Raw genomic sequence first — 17,230 nt, 5'->3', positions numbered from 1 at the left:
TCGCACTCGACCCTCGGTTGCACAGAAGCACCCTGCCAGCTCCACAGCTCCCTTGTGTTCACGCTGAGCCTGACAGGCACTAACAATTAAAAGGTCGAAGATTGAGGAGCTGGCTGTTCCTCCCCACATTTTGTTTGTAATCCTATTTTTAAAGCTTCACAAACCCTTTAAAAAAGAAACAGCAGTGGTATAAGTCACAAGACTCCACAGGGCTATCCAGACACCTCCTCCCAGCACAGCTCTCCCACACCGTTTCAGTTCTGCTGTACATACTCCAGCCTGCTCCAGTCCGAGTCCACCGCATCAGAGCGGCTCAGTCCTTTCCTGCAGCACACCCTACCTCCCTTCTGCATTTCTTGTTCAACACGCTTCAACCGTGACTTCTGTTCGGTTTTGTCAACCTTCGGTTTCTGAGATCGTGTCTGTGCCGCCTGCCCACAGCCACCAGTGATTTCCTGACTGCAGCAGCCATCCCTGCTCCTCTCTTCCGCACCCTAAACCCTGCCGCACTTCTCACCCGCGCCCTCCCGCGCTACCGCAGACCAGGGGACACCACACGTTGGCCTGCGCCTCTCCGCTCCGAGCCACCGTCTCAAGAGCGCCGAGTTCTCCCAACAGATGCATCTCAACCTCAAATCACAGCCCTTCTCCTGTCCTAACCCCGCTAACCTCACGTCCTCACGTTCACGCGCTGCTGCCAGAGCGCTCCATCCGTGAGCTGCAGTCACCACGCTGCTCCAGAGCTGCATCTCCAAAGTACTAACTGCTCTTTGTACCGAGCTGCCGATTTGCTGATAGGCTCACGGGCAAAAATGAAAAGCGTCCACATTTGTTAGTTCTGATGTAATCAGGATTCCCAATAGCATTTCGGAGGGAATATCATCTCCCACACCTCATGCACCAGGGTGGGGAAAAATTCACTTGTATATGATGTCTCTAACAGTGCTCTGGGAAAAAAAAAAAAAAAGAGCGGGAGTGACATAATCACATCTAAACTAATTTGAACCTTCAAAGTAACACACTGTTGGTTCTGTGACAGGCCATGGATAGTATCACAGCATCCACCGCTGCAGTTACAGAGCTGCCTCGTCCTACCAGAACCTATTCACTGGTCAGGTGTGGTCACCCCATCGCTTACCTGCTGTGCAGACCATCCCAAAACAGGAGCCCCCCGCTCTGGTACCGACACCTATGGCCGCTGCACTAGCCCTTCCTACCCGTTTCAGTCACCAAGTATTGAAAACCTACACAAACCTTTCACACTTTCCAGGAGATTCCATCGTTAACAGACTGACACGCTTCCAGCACGTTACTCACTTGGGTGAAGGAAACGCTCTATTCCACAAACAAAGCAAATGTGAAATTACAACACCATTTGGATTCACACTTCCTTAGCACATAATAATCAGAGCACTCGGTACATTGCAGCTCTACCTTCAAACTGCTCACTCCTCTGGCCATCTGGCAACTCCTTCTAGCCTTGCCATGAATAACCCGCCTGCCTCTCATGTAACACCCGCGTGAAAGCGCTTCTACCTTGAATATTGCTAACCCTGCTCAGTATACGCGGACACGCTTTCCAGCACGCTCGTTCACTCCTCTGGCCACCGCGGCACCTCCCAGCCAAGCTCAGGCCGCGGTTCCCATCATCCCTCGGCTTACGGCTGCATCCCGCCAACGCACTTTCCACAACTCTTCCACCTCTCCAGACGCAGGCAGTTGTGCTCTGCCTGCTTTCACCACCCTCTGCCAGTTTAAAAGGCAGGGGATCGGCAAGAGCAGCAAACATCTCATGCGAATTCCTTACCCACAGCAGCAGATGGGGACGGAGCAGAGCCTGTCACTCACTGTCGCGCACGAGAATACTCACTGTGGGACTGTCACTCCTAGCTGTATGCTTACCAGGCTCCCGGTGCACCGCAGAAAGAGTCCCGATTAATTTTCAAAGACTCTCTGTTGAAAATCTAAACCATGAGGTCTGGGGCCTTGCCCCCAGTTTGGAAAGAAGGGAGATGACAGAAGGCCTGAGACTGTAATGCCCACCAAAAAAAACAAACAGTAAAGCACTCAGTGTGAGGACTCTTTGGCTTCATTCCAGGGTAGCAGAACTCAGGAGTTACAATTTAAGATGATGAAGCTATGATCTAGCAGAGGAACAGGGAGGAAAATGGAAGGTCAGAGTGCAAACAGCCCTGAGATCACTGACCCTAGTTTTGCAACGGCAAGAACCCCTTGCATTGCCCCTAAAATTGCTGCAGAGAGTGAAAAATTCCCAGGACCTTGAAACCTGAACCCCAGTACGAGAAGCCCCAAGCTCCCAACACCAAAATTAGGGGGAAGCACATGCAGGCACAGGCTCTGTGTGCAAGGAGTCCAGAGCCCTTGACCCTCAGATCAGAGAAAGATCTACGGAAGCAGAAATCTTACATGGCATGTGGTCCAGCCGCTGCACATTCTTCTCTCCCGCAAGGGTATTTCAGGAAAAGTGCATATCCACGGAGACAGACATCACAAGCGAAGGAGGGAACGGCAAACTCTTCTTGCAGCCATTGAAAATCCCACTCGGCAGAGGGAAGGACGGCGTGGTGACTGCCTGCCGACAGAGCCGGGCATCATCTTCAGAGCAACTCCCGCCCTCCAAGACAGCAACCTCATTTATTCATCGGGGAGGCTGCTGAGAGCCACCGAGCCAGGGGTCGTGACTCCCCCCTTCCACACCCCCGGCACCCTCTGGAAGGAAGTGACATCATCCCTGTTCTGAGGAGATTGTATGTGAATTGTGGGAAGGAGGACTGGGAGCGAGAGCGGGCGACGCTGTCAGAGATACACGGAGATGGGAGAGAAGGAAAGCCCTCCAGCAGCCAAGCACAGCAGCGCAAACCTCCTGCCCTCTTGCCGCCGAGAAGCCGGCGGGACCGGGAGCGCTGCGGCAGGGGTTCGGGCTTGTGCCGGAGCCGCGGGTGTGAGCGGGGAGGCCCTCGGCTGCAGCGGCTGGCATGGGGCAGCGCTGCCGGAGCAGGGCTGGGAAAGGCTCAGGGCCGCTGGTCTCTCCTCTGGCATGTGCTGAATATCCAGGGGGAGGGGAATTGGACGGGACACAAAAGGGGCACAGAGAGGGGGCCACCCCGGTCACAGAAAGGAGAGACTGTTCCAGAGGAGCAGCCTCTCCCGGGCCTTTTCAGCCGTTAATTCCTTGTGACACGCTTTGGGGTATGACAGGATGTGGGGGAAGGGGAGAATTAGCTGTCTGTAGGGAAAGGCTTAGAGAAAAGAGCAAGGGAGAAAAATGCTACACCGAGACAACATTCCAGCTAACCCTAGGAGATTTAGTCTAATCCAACATCCCATCACATCTGACATTAGCCTCAGAAGAAGGTATACAAGTAAATACAAGCTGAACACAGCCAGAGCCGAAGTAAAAGGGCTGTGCGCAGATCTCGCACCACGGGAGACCACCCACACCACGCCAACACCCTGGGAGAGAATCAGCGATTCCCCACCACCCAAATCCACAGGCGGGATTTGCTTTAAGCTCACAGCATCATGCAGACACCCGGGGCGCATTCGCACCCACGCAGCCCAACACGCTAACCCCCTGCAAACCCCCGCCACGAGCTCCTTATCCCTGGATCCACTCAGCATCCCCACCTCGATCACCCAAAAACCTCCTCCAGGTCCCCACTCAACCTCCTGCAGTTGAGACCGTTACTTGCTGCTTGGGTCCAGCAGAAGATGGGAGACCAACACCACACTGAAGGTGGATCCGCCAGCACCAATAGTTTCTTTGCGCTCCGAGAGACCACTGGCGATGTCGGCACAGAGGCATTAGCAGGAGGAAGCCCTTCTAGCTCAATAAATTCATCACCTACCTTTCCGCTCAGCCTGAGGCGGTGACCTGCTTGCAACTTGGCACGACCCAGGCATGACAAAGCAATCCCATCTCATCTGCGTTTCGTATCTGTCAGCACCTTCTTTCAGCTGGTCTCCCCAAATTCTGCCTCAACTCTAGAGTCCTGCAGTATCATTCAGTCAAACTCCCTCAAAATAATTACTGTTCAAGGCCCAGCAACCAGACCTTCATCTCCGCTGCTCAGGGCTACAAAAGAAAGGAGATTTCTAGGTCTTTGCTCTGTGGATGGTTGCGGGAGTCAGTACAGGACAAAGCCCTTTGCTGTTCTACAGAAATCCAGCAGCCCGTACTGGCACGCTGGTCCTCCGGCAGCACGGATGAAACGGCACCGTGTTCCCAGGGACCGTCCCAGCCCCAACCTGCTGCCCCGCTGAGAAGTCATAGCCCAGGCCTGCCGCCTCTCACACATCGCCTGCTAGAGCTGCTTAGGGAAATCCATCAAGAAAACCGAAACAAAACCAGCTTTGTGTCACGGCAGCTCAAACAGCATCGTTTCCTCGGGGGTAACCTTCTGCTCCTCCGCCTGCCCGTGCTCCCAGAGCAGAGGTGCTTTCCCTTCCCCCCGAGAGCACGACCAGGTCGCCTTGCCCCGGTATCCAGAGACACCTGTCCTGAGGGCGCAGCACGGGTGCTGCAGCCTGGCCCAGGAGCCACGAGAGGAGAACAGGGGCACCTCTAAGCCCTGAGAGACACCTGAGTAGCCCAGGCAGGCACAGGACAGCAGCCGAGCACCCCCAGGTTGACTCCATCCAGTTAGGTCCTCTGGAACCGCCTTCTGCCTCCTACCACACAGGATGGCAACTGCACGTACTCCTCCACAGCACCACACAACCTTCCTCGTCTCCTTCTATCCACGCGCTGTGTTCTCTCCCTTGCCAGGATATTTGCATTTCCTCTCTTTCTGAAGTTATTTATTAGAGCTATTGAAGCTCTCTGTACTTCTTGCAGGTGCCGAAGTGTTTTTATACCAAAGTGAACTAAAAAAGCAACAGCATTGTAAAATAACCACATTTGTCAAATTTGGCTGACCAAAAATGACATTCAGCAGGTTTAACCGTCCCGCTCCTGACCCTTAAACATCTGCTGGCTCAGAAAATATAAACCCTTCCCCTGAAATAGCACTTCACTAACAGACAGTGTTCCAGCCCCATCAAGTCACCCCCACCTGAATCTCACATCCTTCCTTTCCTCGCAAGCACGTCCCACATGGGACATGGGCTTTCTATCCCCGGTTGGGTCATCACCCCTGCAGCTTACAGAAACCTCCTGTTCCCATTAAACACGACTTTCTATAAGCACTTACTGTACTTGATGGAAATCACCAGTTAGAACTAGGATCAAACTTCATCAGCCCTTGTCCAGCTATTTTTAAGGGTCTTAAATGGAGCTCTTTCTGAGCTTGGTTCCTCACAATCTGGAAATTGTTCTTCCCTTGCAGGGCAAAGCGGGGATGCGGTTACATCCATACAGAATGTCCTGAAGCTGCCTAGGAGGCATTTGCTCGCCTATGTTTGCACACATACAAACCCATCTCTCCTCCAGCACCTCTCGCGTGCAGTCCAAACTAGACGGCGAGGTCTGTTGCTATCTCCCCTCTACAATTTACCCATAACAACAAGAAGCAGCAGAAGTATGCAGTAGGGCAGATGAAAAAATATCCAAACCTTCGAGAAGTGCCCTTCCAGGGTGGGAATATCTCAGAGCATCTTGTAAGAGGGAGGAATACCTACTCAACACACACAAAATGGAACAGAGGTTCATAATGTAAGGTGGGAACAAATCACACCGCACCAAAGGAAGATGAGCCCTTCCAAGACAGGGCTGCCTTTTACAAGTGGCAGAAGATACCTATTGTGAGTGATGCCTGCAGGAATTGCAGGGAAAGCTCCTTCCCTGGGGGCAGATGGTACAGCAGCTGCCGGAAGGTTGTGAGGATAGTTCCAGTATGACTGAACATGGTTAAGGGAACAGATCTGTACTTTAAAGACTATTGTATGTATTAACATAACATCTAAGAGCCGTATTTACAACCAAGCCACGGGCTGCTCAGCATGGGGAGGGAACGCTGGCAAAAAATCAATGGGGTCTTTAATTTTGGAATACCAATTTCACACCTACTTTTAAGGTTCTCCTTTACGGTCTCCCATTCTCCAAGGAGAAGGAAATAAAATGAGTCAGTGCCAGAGCCATGAGACGAAGCCATCGGGTTTGAGAAAGGAAAGGTTCAAAAAGCCTCTTGTGGCTTGGCACATTTCAGGCGCAGCTCCCCCCGGATAAGGCCGCTGTACCACAATCATCTCACTACAATGTCATCGTTACAGAACTAATACGATTAGGTTAGATCTGGAATTACAATAGTGCCCACTGACACAGATACCCAAAATATATCTTGGAGTATAAACTGACCTTCAAAACCCAGGGGACAAGAATTTACCTGTATGTCCCACCAGCTTAAATCATAAATGCTGGCATTAAATACACCCTTGGAAGTGCAACGGTGATGGTCACAAAATTATATTGGTAAGAACAGACTGGCCAGTTGGCCCCATGCTGGCCCACCTCGGCCCCAGCTCACTCCTCCCTCCTATTTCTTCACAAAGCCCTTTTGTCTCTGGCAGCATAAACACATCAAGATGTTTTCTAAGTCCATGTGCTCCTTGCTGAAATCCATCCCCGTTGTCCCTTAGTCCAAACACCTCCTGCCTTGGGTAGAAATAGCTCTCATGAGTCCCACACTATCTTCAAAGGCAGGCAACAGCTCCTACCTGTTGCCTTCCTGAACCTCGCAGCCTTATAATTTATACCCTTGAATTTCAAAAGCCTCTTATCAGTTTTTCTTAAGCGGTCCCTCTTCTCTCATGAGGGAAAAAAAACAAACAACCAAAAAAAAAAAACAAACCAACCAGCTCTCAAAATCTCCCTACTAATGCAGAACGTTTAGCATCGCATTTGCTATTCACTCCAAACTGGTTATTTTCCCGTAGAACACTGCTGTGCACCACATACCGCAAAGGCTCCAGCGCTGACCTCTCATCTGCTCTTGAGCAATAACACTGCTAATCCCAGGCAGTCTAAGCCATTAGCTGCGATGGCCAAATTCGCCAGTATTTTTAAAAAGCGACGCTATCATCAAAATATTTAAGTTAACTTTAATCCAACTTAAACACAAAGGATTCAAGTTTTCAAGCATTTGTCTGCAACTGCAAGGATTAGTATTTTTCCCCGTCCAACTACATGAGAGAAAGTGATCATTTAAGGGAAAAAAAAAATAAACACAGTAGAAGTTGGCAACATCCCTTCGCCTCTGTTCAATGGAGTCACCCGCAAACATGCAATATGCAAGGGGAAACCAGATAAAATTCTCCCCTTTCGCCCGCGACAGCGGCTCATTTGCTTTTGGAGGGCTGGCTAGCCACACCGCTGCTGCCTTCAGGAATAAAGCTAGTCTTTGCAAAGCTGAATACATTTTCTGAATGACTAGTTTTTATTCTAGAGACACCAGAACAACCAATGTATCTGTTTGGCACGTACTTGTCCACAGCGGTGGTGTTTTCAGGAGGGAAAAAAAAAAAGTATTATCTTGCAAATCTCGCTGGGTTTAGTGCGAGAGTATGGAAAGGTCCGAAGCAGAGTTAAGTGATACCAAAGCACTGTTCACAGCACGTGTTCATAACTTTACAACCACCTGTTAAAAGCAGGATAAGGGATCCACCAAACCAAAGAAAAAACAAAGAAATTCTCTCCTTTCGAATACGCCTCCTCTAATGAACCGGTGTGAGTTCAGAGCCCGTTCCCGGGATCGCAGGCCTACAAACCAACGACACCGTAGACCCCAGCGGTTCCCTGTGGGAGGAGGACACCCCCTGACACCCCCCGCCATCTCAGCACCACCCTCTGTTTCACAATACCCAAACCGAACGCCGCTATCCTGGCAGCGCCCCTCACGAGCAGCGTATGTCTTTCCAGCAAGTGCACTTAATGGGTGGATTTGCCCAGGGTGCCGCCTGCCGTAGTTGCCGTTAGTAGGATGTGTGAGTAAATAGGAAGAAAACAAACTAGCAGGATCTAAAGTCTCGTCTCCCCCCTTTTTTTTTTTCCCCAGCTGGGATAGCCCACAGGCCAGGATTTGCCCATGGGCAAAAAGGAAGATATTGGTAGGGATAAGCACTGGCCTCCTCTTAAAAGCACTTTCATTTCAGTACATAAAGACAGTGATCAAGGTGAGACATTTCAACTGCCCAAATTAAAGGAAGAACAATGTTCTGAGAGATGAGAAGAGCCTCACCCTACACCTCCAAGGTTACTAGTACTTTTCTCCTTGACCTCAGCAGGAGCACAGTTTAACTCCAAGCTTCATACTTGTCAGACTATGGAAAATTAAAAGTCTTCATGAATAACTGGTCAAGAAACAACAGAAGTTGACAGATAAGCTTACCTTAAAATGAGCCACTTTATTGAAAACCTAGGAGTGGAGAAGGAGCACAATCCAAGTCTGCTGACACTAATTTAGTTAAAAACAACACCCAATCGTTGTATCAATGCCGACATATCTGCAACCACCTACATTTTGTGCTAGCGAAGCCCACAATCTGAGCTTTCTGACGATTCCAAGCTTGAGCAAAAATAATGTCCAAGTTGCTAGGGGGAAAAAACGTATTAAAAAGTGAAACTAATTTTGTATTTTAAATAGAACTTACTGTTCTACAGGGTAATAAAATCTGCTAATGTTTAATAGACAGCAACCAGTGACAAGAAAAGCTTGGTTTGAATGGGGCAGGGAAAGGATGTGTAAAGATAACATTCAGATGTTGACCTAAGTTTGTTGCCCTAATTCTGTAGATACAGCAAGTGCCTCGCTTTCAGAAATGCTGAGCACCTGGGCACCCCAAATCTGACTGGCAGCAGCAGGCCATGCGAACAACCCCGGTCAACCCACGCTCACGTATGTGATACAACAGTTAATTTTCCCTGGACACAATTATTGGGGATCAAAGTTCTTTGTTTTTGTTGTACTATTCCACGGCTGTATTCGAAATTTGTTAATTCATGGTTGTAAACCACACAGCCATTAATTTGTCTCTAGTAAACATTACAAGGGCTGGATTAAGTCAACCAGGGCAGAATGAAGTGGCAAACAGTACTTACAAAAGGAGTATTCCAGATGTAGCTGACTGGTGCCAATCTGCAGCCTCATTTCTTTAGGCAAGCTATTTTTCACTACAATAATGGCAGATTCAAATCTGCCACTTTTACCCCACCCTGGAACGGTTATCAGATCAGCCACCTTAAAAAAACAGGAGGAAAAAGAATCAGGAGAGGCATATTTCAAGATGAAATATATATATATATATATTCAGCAACGTAGCCCTGCTACAGCTAATCTTGAAGTGACCTGCCTTTAGGAAGAGAGAGGACAACCCCAGCCACACCGAGAAGTAACTGCCTCTCCACGATACCCTCCCTGGTAGGCAGGCTCCCTGCCTTCCTAGTTTACGCTAGTGGGCAAACAGTTTTCCCAATAACTTGACTCATTGCTTCAGGAATTCCCTAGAGGATGACTCACATACAGGGAAAGCCACCAGTCATTCTACAGGAGCTGAACGGACCACCGCTGCCAATACGAGAAGAGTGAAAGAAGTGGGAGAACACAAGATCAGTGCCAAACTCGGGGAAAACCGTGCGGTCAACAGCGCTCCTTGGCAGTCCTTCCCCGCTCCCCTCCCCAAAAAGCGTGCCGGCGAGCAGCAGCACACCCGTTCAAGCAGCACAGAGGCAGCGCCAGGCTCCCGAGCGAAGAGAATCGCTGCGGAGCAATTTCCTCCACGTGCAACTGCCAGGAGAGACGGCGGAAATGTTGGCTCTGCTCACGCCCAAGGAAGAGGAGACTGAGGGGGGATCCCATCAATACCTATAAATATCTGAAGGGTGGGTGTCAGGGGGATGGGGCCGGGCTCTTTTCAGAGGTGCCCAGCGCCAGGCCAAGGGGCCACGGGCACAAGCCGGAACACGGGAAGTTCCACCTGAACATGAGGACAAACCCCTTCCCTGTGCGGGTGCCAGAGTAGGGGCACAGGCTGCCCAGAGGGGCTGTGGGGTCCCTTCCCTGGAGACATTCACCCCCCGCCTGGACGCGGCCCTGTGCCCCTGCTCTGGGGGTGCCTGCTCCAGCAGGGGTGGGACGGGGTGAGCTCCAGAGGGCCTTTCCAACCTCATAACTCTCTGATTCTGTGAGTCTGTGACTGCTTCATACAGGAAGGGAAGGTGTCTCTGGAAGAGAAAGAAGCTAAGGAATTAAAAACAGTGCCTCTTCTCCCTCCCCCTAGCACGGAAGGCTGTGATATCATCAGGAGTAACAGGGGCACATGCAAAACTTCAGGGCATCTAGCTTCTCACTCCACATTGCAACCCCCTGCTCACCGGGGTTCACAGGTTGTGCTTCTTTTTCCGCTTCACAACTTATCCTGTGGTTCTTCCTTTTCTCACAGCCCATTACTAAGTGGTTAGGCAGGTATATGCCCAGTTGTAAGTCAAAAATGCTGAGAATCGCTGCTATGTGGCAAGTTCTTTGGTAGACTAAACCCTAACGCACCTTTTCTGAATGCAATCTGCAATCGTTAAATGCGGATGCGAACTATGTGAACCTGCCAGGCTCAACTACGTTGGAAATCGGCTTCAAACGGTCTGAACCTTACTCAGAGTCAACCTATTCTCATTTCATTGGTGCTGCCCGTTTATTCCAGCCATTTCCTTCAATCATGTTCCTGATCACAGGGCCCTGGGCTGACAGCTCTGTTGCTAGCAAACATCTGGCCCCTGCGTTGTCTCTCTGGTCTCCAACTTTTACATTTGCACTAAAATGCCTCAGCTGATCTTGTCGGACAGCTTCTGCCTCCACTTGGGTTCAGACTCCCGCTTGTGCTTCATATTCTTTACTTTGGGCAAGGACATGCCTGTATCTTACATTCCTAGAAATCAGACTGAAAAGACTGGGTCATCGAGGTCATATACCCCAAAGGCCATGCATATTCTGCCTTGTCCTTAAATCACCCAGGATGAGATCTGAATTTAAGAGCTCTCTCTAGCTTATTGTAAATGACTCAAACAATTAAGCTCTCACTGTTGTTCCATGTCATTCACCACTAAGGATTGCTTCTTATAACTCACAACGAATTACCCTTTGCTAAATGTTCCCCCCTTACATCTTTACTCCCACAAACAGCCACACAAACACAGTTAACCTATTGCACAACTATCTTTTAACAGGTCACTCCAAAACCAGGAAGCCCCAGAAGTCCACCTCTCCCACAACCCCTGATCCATTTTCTTCCAATGTTCAAATTAAAATCCTGCTAGACAGACACCAACACAGGGCGCAAGGGGCCCACCTCATTCCGCAGCGGTATTCCAAAGGAGGAGCGTTCTCAGGTGCTGCGATACCCCCAAAAACACTGTGCCTGTATTTCATTGCAAATGTACGTCTGCCTTCTCCTGCTACTCCCCAACACCTTCTGAGGCTCACGCTTTCCAACAGCTTTTTCATAGAATCACAGAATCATTAAGGTTGGAAAAGACCTCTAGGATCATGAAGTCCAACCACCAACCCAACACCCCCAGGCCTCCTAAACCATGCCCTGAAGTGCCACGTCTACACGTTCTTGAACACCTTTTCCTCCTGGGAGCATCAACTTTGCACCTTATTAAGCAGAATCTCTTCTATTTCTTGCTCACAACTCTGGATTTCTTAGAGTCTTCACTGAAAATTAATCTAACCTCAGGATATACTGCAAGCAGACGTATCAGTGATTCTTGCAAACACAGTTAATAAACCAGAACCTAAAGCAATATTTACGGCATCCTCTTTAGCAGCTTAACTCTATATTGCCATCGTTCCCCGACCTCAGGATAACTCTGACTTCACAGAAGTAATCTCAAAAACAAAAACAACCAACCCTGAATCCATTTTTTTCCAACAAGATCTTGTGAAGTCTAATAATCTCCTACCATCCAGAGGACTCATGCTTTCCAGAGGAGGGCTTCTCCTGGCACGAACCCAGGCCACATGCCCCTGCGGTGGCGCGTATCCACTTTCACTTGAATGTTTACCCTGGGGCATTAATGAAGCAAAGATCAAACACCAAAGTCATGAGCTCTGGTGAAGGGCATATGCGTGCTGCTCAAGCACACACACAGGCAAAGGCAGGCATTTTTACCAACCCAAGTGTCAGCACAGCAGTGACCACCTTCAATGTACACCCCGCATGGCGTAAACACCACATCGTATTTGCTGAAACCCTAGAGCAGAGAACTGTGAATTTCAGCTTGGAATTTTCCTTGACTTGGATAATATCCCTTCCATAGATAACACTGTAAGAGGCCTTACAGCATGTGACAATAGAGCATTGCCACCGTCTGTCACAGAAACACAGGTACCAACCCTCCGTATCTGTACGCTGACCCTCCACCGTTCTCAGCCTATCACTTTGGGTACTCAAAAGGAAGCTTTTCAGATTTTAAAGGAAACAGGCTTTCAAGGTAAACACCAGTAGAACAGCCTTGTACTGGCTAACATGCTTTTCTCACCCTAGGCCTGCCCAAATTTGTCCAGATTAGAATCTTATAAAGATTCTTCTATTGCTCCTAAGCTCAAAGTGAACATTTAAAGCCTAACTCTGAATTTTCAGATGCTGGCTTCTGCTGCTGCAACTTCAGAAGAAATGTGGTTCTGCCCCTCCCATCTCGTGGCTTCCACCTCAGTGCACGAGAACAACCCTTGAAATAAAACAAATGATCAGGCTAAGTATTCCCAGAAGAAAAAAATAATCTTTCCTTATTCCTGTCTGGAGAACACAGTCTTCTAAAGAAAGCTGCCGCTTTGACCCGGCTCATGTAAAGCTTGCTAATTACAGTGAAAATCTGAAGAAAGCAAGAGCAGGAGGGAGGGAGAGCTAGACTCCAGCTCTCTGGCTCACACAAATGACAGCTTGAGCAAACTTTTCCTGCCTCAGTGGTTGCTGCTATAAATACCACCCTCCAGGGCTCAGTGCTGCAGGAACCCAGTCACCTCACAGAGACCCTCTGAAGTCTGCCCTGCTCCGTACACACGTGAGCTTTAGGAGCAGCCTCCTTCCACGGTTACGCACACACCGATGTGCTTCTACAGGCAGCTCCTCTCATACAGAGTCCCAGACCTGGTGGTAACAGCACCTTCCTGTGTTCAGAGCAGTCCTGCTCTCACACACGCATGCATGCACGCCGCCTTCTGAAAGCCTCCCTTGTCTCTTCACCCAATCCTTGCGATTTTATACATCTTTCTCTCCTCTGGCAACCCACTCCCCCATTATTCTGTCATTCTCTTACTCCCTTTTCTCTTTCAGTCTCCACATTTTCTGTGGCTTCCCTTGATTACATTACTCTGCGGCCCTCCATCTATTTCTCCACATTTTTGTTGCTAAGATGCCCTGGAGTACCTCGAGACAAGCAGAGCTCCTCCTTCCAGCTGCTGACAGCTGTTCTCTAGCCCAAATGGCCTGCCCATTAGGAACCCAGAGGAGATCACTACAGAAGAGCGCAGCGTGACTGAGAGAAGTAAAAAATCACCAACTCTTCAGTGCATGCAGCTCGAACTCCCTCCTGGCTTAGGAAATTAAGTCCCAAATTCAGACCCCGTGGAAATCAAATCCAGGCAGTTCCCCTGTGACTTAGGACTTTGCTTTCCCTGCGGCCCCTTCCTCCAGCTGGTGCTTCACGTAAAGATGCTGCACCCACGCATGTGCAGCGCTGCTGCAAGAGGGGCAAGAAAGCAAACAGCACAGGTCCCACACCTCTGTGTACCATCAATCACTGGGACAGGCAGACCAAATGCTTCCTCCTCCTCCTCCTCCTCCTCCTCCTCCTCCTCCTCTCAGAAATCCGTGCCCAGCCAGTGCTTCCCTAACGATACAGCAAGATAAAACTGAAATCCTGGGCTGAATCCTGCCAAGCTGAAATAGCTAGACTCTTCCTGAATCTCAGATCTGGATGTGTGTGATAGAAGGCAGGAATCCTATTTTCATTTTGCTTATGTAAGCAAGGATGAATCAAGCCCAGGTTTCTCTGATCTTGTGTCATATTTAAGCCTTATATATATCTTTCTATAACCCAGAGCTAAAAAGCCCTTCTCTTCAGACAGAGCCTCCATTAGCTACACTTCTAAACACCAGCACACACATCCCTCCTCCACAACACCCACGCACAGCACCTTCTCACACACATACAGCGTATCATCTGCACGCGGAGCTCATCTACAAACCCTCCAGGCCCTTGCTGGCGGTGCTGTGCCTGGCAGTCACACAGCACACGTGCCTTAGCCCACCCCTCACTAGCCAGTATCCCTTCCTCCTGCTCCCCAGGGAGAGCCAGGAGATGAGTAGAGAATTCAGTTTTAGCTCAATTATTTAATTAGACAACTCAATTTTAGATGACCTCCTGCTTACGTTCTAGGGTCCTCTAGTTTTCCAGCTGTGAGTCCTGCAAATACTCTTACTCTGTCTCGTACGTATTTACCTCAAACTTTTTTCCTGTTCTGCTAGAGCTTACACAGAATTCTTCTGCCTGTTTTTCCTCTGTGGGTTCATCACCAGAGGTCCTGGAGTTCAAACAGCTCATTGCCATCTTGCCCTCTGCTCCCCGAATGCCTGACAAGCTCAGTGTTACAGGTAGCATAGCCACACATTCCTGGGTACCACACATCTCCTTCTCAGAGCGTGCCCAAGTCGTCACCCTTATTTCCTAAATTAGCACTCCCCCATTTTCTCAGGTGTCTCCTTCATATACTGATCATCTATACCTTTCTACTCTGCCTCACAGCTCGTCCGAAATCCCAGCTGCAGGATACTTTCCGGCTGACTTTCCTTGGGCCTCTACCGGGAACATCACACAGCAAGCTATTTTCTGCTCACTTCACTACTCTGGCTCCAGAGGAAGGTGACCTGAAGGGGCTATATGAAGCAGACTGTGGGGACTACTGTATATTCCTGCATACCAACGCAGGCACGGCAGAGCTTGTAGCTAATGGTGTAAGATCACAACATAAGCAGAGTGTTTCTCGCCTGACCCACAAGGGCTGCCTTGATATTTTCATGAAGATGCATAAATTTTTCTCCCTCTTGCCACCATCCCCCTTGTTCCCATATACTCCTCGCTTTCTCTCCTTGGCAGCTGCTGGGGAAGTCACTAAGCACATGTTGGGAGGAGCCAGAAAACCTTGTCTCTACAGGGCCAGCATCACTACCCTCTTGGCCATCCAGCTCTGTACCAAGAATGAGTTTAGCAAAGGTGGACAAAAGCGAGGTGAAAGGAGGTGAGGCAGAAGCAGACACCCCACGTGACAAGAGGAGAGCTGCAGCAGTAGAAATACCCTGCAAAAAGCATTCCTTGACTTCAAGCAGCTGTACAGAACTGAAAAGCACAGATTGAAACTGTTTCTGCGGCTAACGACTGGTTATACTGAAAGAAAACCAGGATCGATTCTTCCCCAAGCTAACGGAGTGCAGGAAACCTGAACTAGCCACACACAGGAGTCCACCAACTCCGGTGTTGCGGACTGCTTGGGCTATGGTAGGAGGTACTAAAAAGCAGCAGGAGACTATTCAGAACATAAATCAAAACCATGGTTACTAAAATAGAGTGGAGAATCATTGAAATAAGATTAAAGGCTCAGAGATCACAAAAGAGGGATTGGGAAAGGAGCTAGGTATCTCCTGCCAAAGAGAAGTGGACAAAAATTAGGTACAAGCTCCGTCTAAATGACATCAGTTTGGTGCCAGTGAACTGCAAAGGAGAAAGCAACAAGAACAGCCATCTTACCTTGAGCAAGTAGCACGTGAAGAGCTGTGTGGCTGGCCCATCTTGCCTGGCACCCGGCTACCCTCCAGGGAAAAAAATACCAACATCCTATTTTCAAAGTTGACTCAGTTGTACTGTTCTCTTTTCAAGAGAGGGTGGACTGGCATAACGTGCTCCTCCTAAAACTATCCCTGAAGTCCACGCCTGTCTGAGTTGAACAAGGAAAATGCCATCTTTCCTGAAGAAAATCAGCAGGGTCGTCCTCAGAGCTGAACAAAGCCTTGTTACCTGCTCCCAGGTACAAATACAGGAGACGGGAGGATGAAAGCTCTGGGACCTGGCTGCTGGACGTCCTGGACAAAAGCCAGGTGGTCCCAGTTCAAATCTCTCTCGACATTGAACTAACTTCTATTGGAAAATTAAGACATGAGTAACTTAACAGTTTTCGAAAAACAAAGGAAATTAACTTCACTTTTCCCATCAATGAGAAAAATAGAGAACAGAAGGTGACCCCACACTTTGTACAGAGAACTTACTAACCGAGGCAGGCTCATACAGAGAAAACGGACAAGATCACTACCAACAGCTGTTTGGAAAAGGATGCATTTTTAAATTGGTTTCCATAAGAGAAGCCACCTTTCCTCTAATCTAGCAGAGAAGAAATTTCAAATGCTAAATGAGTCTTTGCCCTTGAACTTAAAATCCTGCTGTGGTTTAACCCCAGCCAGCAACTAAGCGCCACCCAGACGCTCGCTTATTGTCCCTCGATGGGATGGGGGAGAGAGTCAGAGGGGTAGATGTGAGAAAACTCGTGGGTTGAGATAATCGTAGAATCGTTAAGGTTCAAAGACCTCTCAAATCATCAAGTCCAATTGCCAACCCAACACCCCCAGGACTCCTAAACCCAAAGTGCCACATCTACATGTATTGTGAGCACATCTAAGGACGGTGACCCCCCCACCTCTCTGGGCAGCCTGTGCCAGGGCCTGACCGCTCCTGCAGGGAAGACATTTTCCCTCATCTCCAACCTAAACCTCCCCTGACGCAGCTTGAGTCATTTCCTCTCGTCCCATCACTGGTGACTTGGGAGCAGAGACCGACTCCCCCCCCCACTCCAGCCCCTCTCAGGCAGCTGCAGAGAGCGAGAAGGGCTCCCCTCAGCCCCCTCTTCTCCAGGCTAAACCCCCCCAGCCCCCTCAGCCACCCCCCAGCACACTTGTGCTCCAGACCCTGCCCCAGCCCCGCTGCCCTTCTCTGGACATGCTCCAGCCCCTCAAGGGCCTCCTTGTCCCGAGGGGCCCAAACCTGAGCCCAGCATTCGAGGTGGGGCCTCCCCAGTGCCGAGCACAGGGGCCCCATCCCTGCCTGGCTCCTGCTGGCCACACCAGTGCTGACACAAGCCCGGGGGCTGGTGGCCTCCTTGGCCACCTGGGCACTGCTGGCTCATGCTCAGCTGGTAACAGACAGTTCCCCGTACAGCAACTGTCAAGTACAAAT

The 17,230-nt window shown here is 49.6% G+C and overlaps 1 protein-coding gene across 4 annotated transcripts in view; it reads right to left on the bottom strand.

Annotated features, from left to right (window-relative positions):
* The window catches only part of DAGLA (diacylglycerol lipase alpha), a 68,600-nt gene that overhangs the window by 35,231 nt on the left and 16,139 nt on the right, over positions 1-17,230 (bottom strand). The window contains exons 2-3 of one of the 4 annotated variants that reach the window (XM_064453000.1): positions 9,056-9,194; positions 2,428-2,593 (exon numbers count right to left, since the gene is read on the bottom strand). The exons of 1 other annotated variant lie outside the window; for it this stretch is intronic. The gene's annotated coding sequence lies outside the window, so the exon portion shown is untranslated. The remainder of the gene's footprint in view (positions 1-2,427; positions 2,594-9,055; positions 9,195-17,230) is intronic. 2 more of the 4 variants (XM_064453002.1, XM_064452999.1) reach the window with 2 other exon arrangements.

This window comes from Phalacrocorax carbo, chromosome 5, assembly GCF_963921805.1.
Source record: "Phalacrocorax carbo chromosome 5, bPhaCar2.1, whole genome shotgun sequence".
NCBI classification, from domain to species: Eukaryota; Metazoa; Chordata; class Aves; order Suliformes; family Phalacrocoracidae; genus Phalacrocorax; species Phalacrocorax carbo.
The sequence above is the reverse complement of the archived record's forward strand: the minus strand, read 5'-3'. Positions and strand labels throughout refer to the sequence as shown.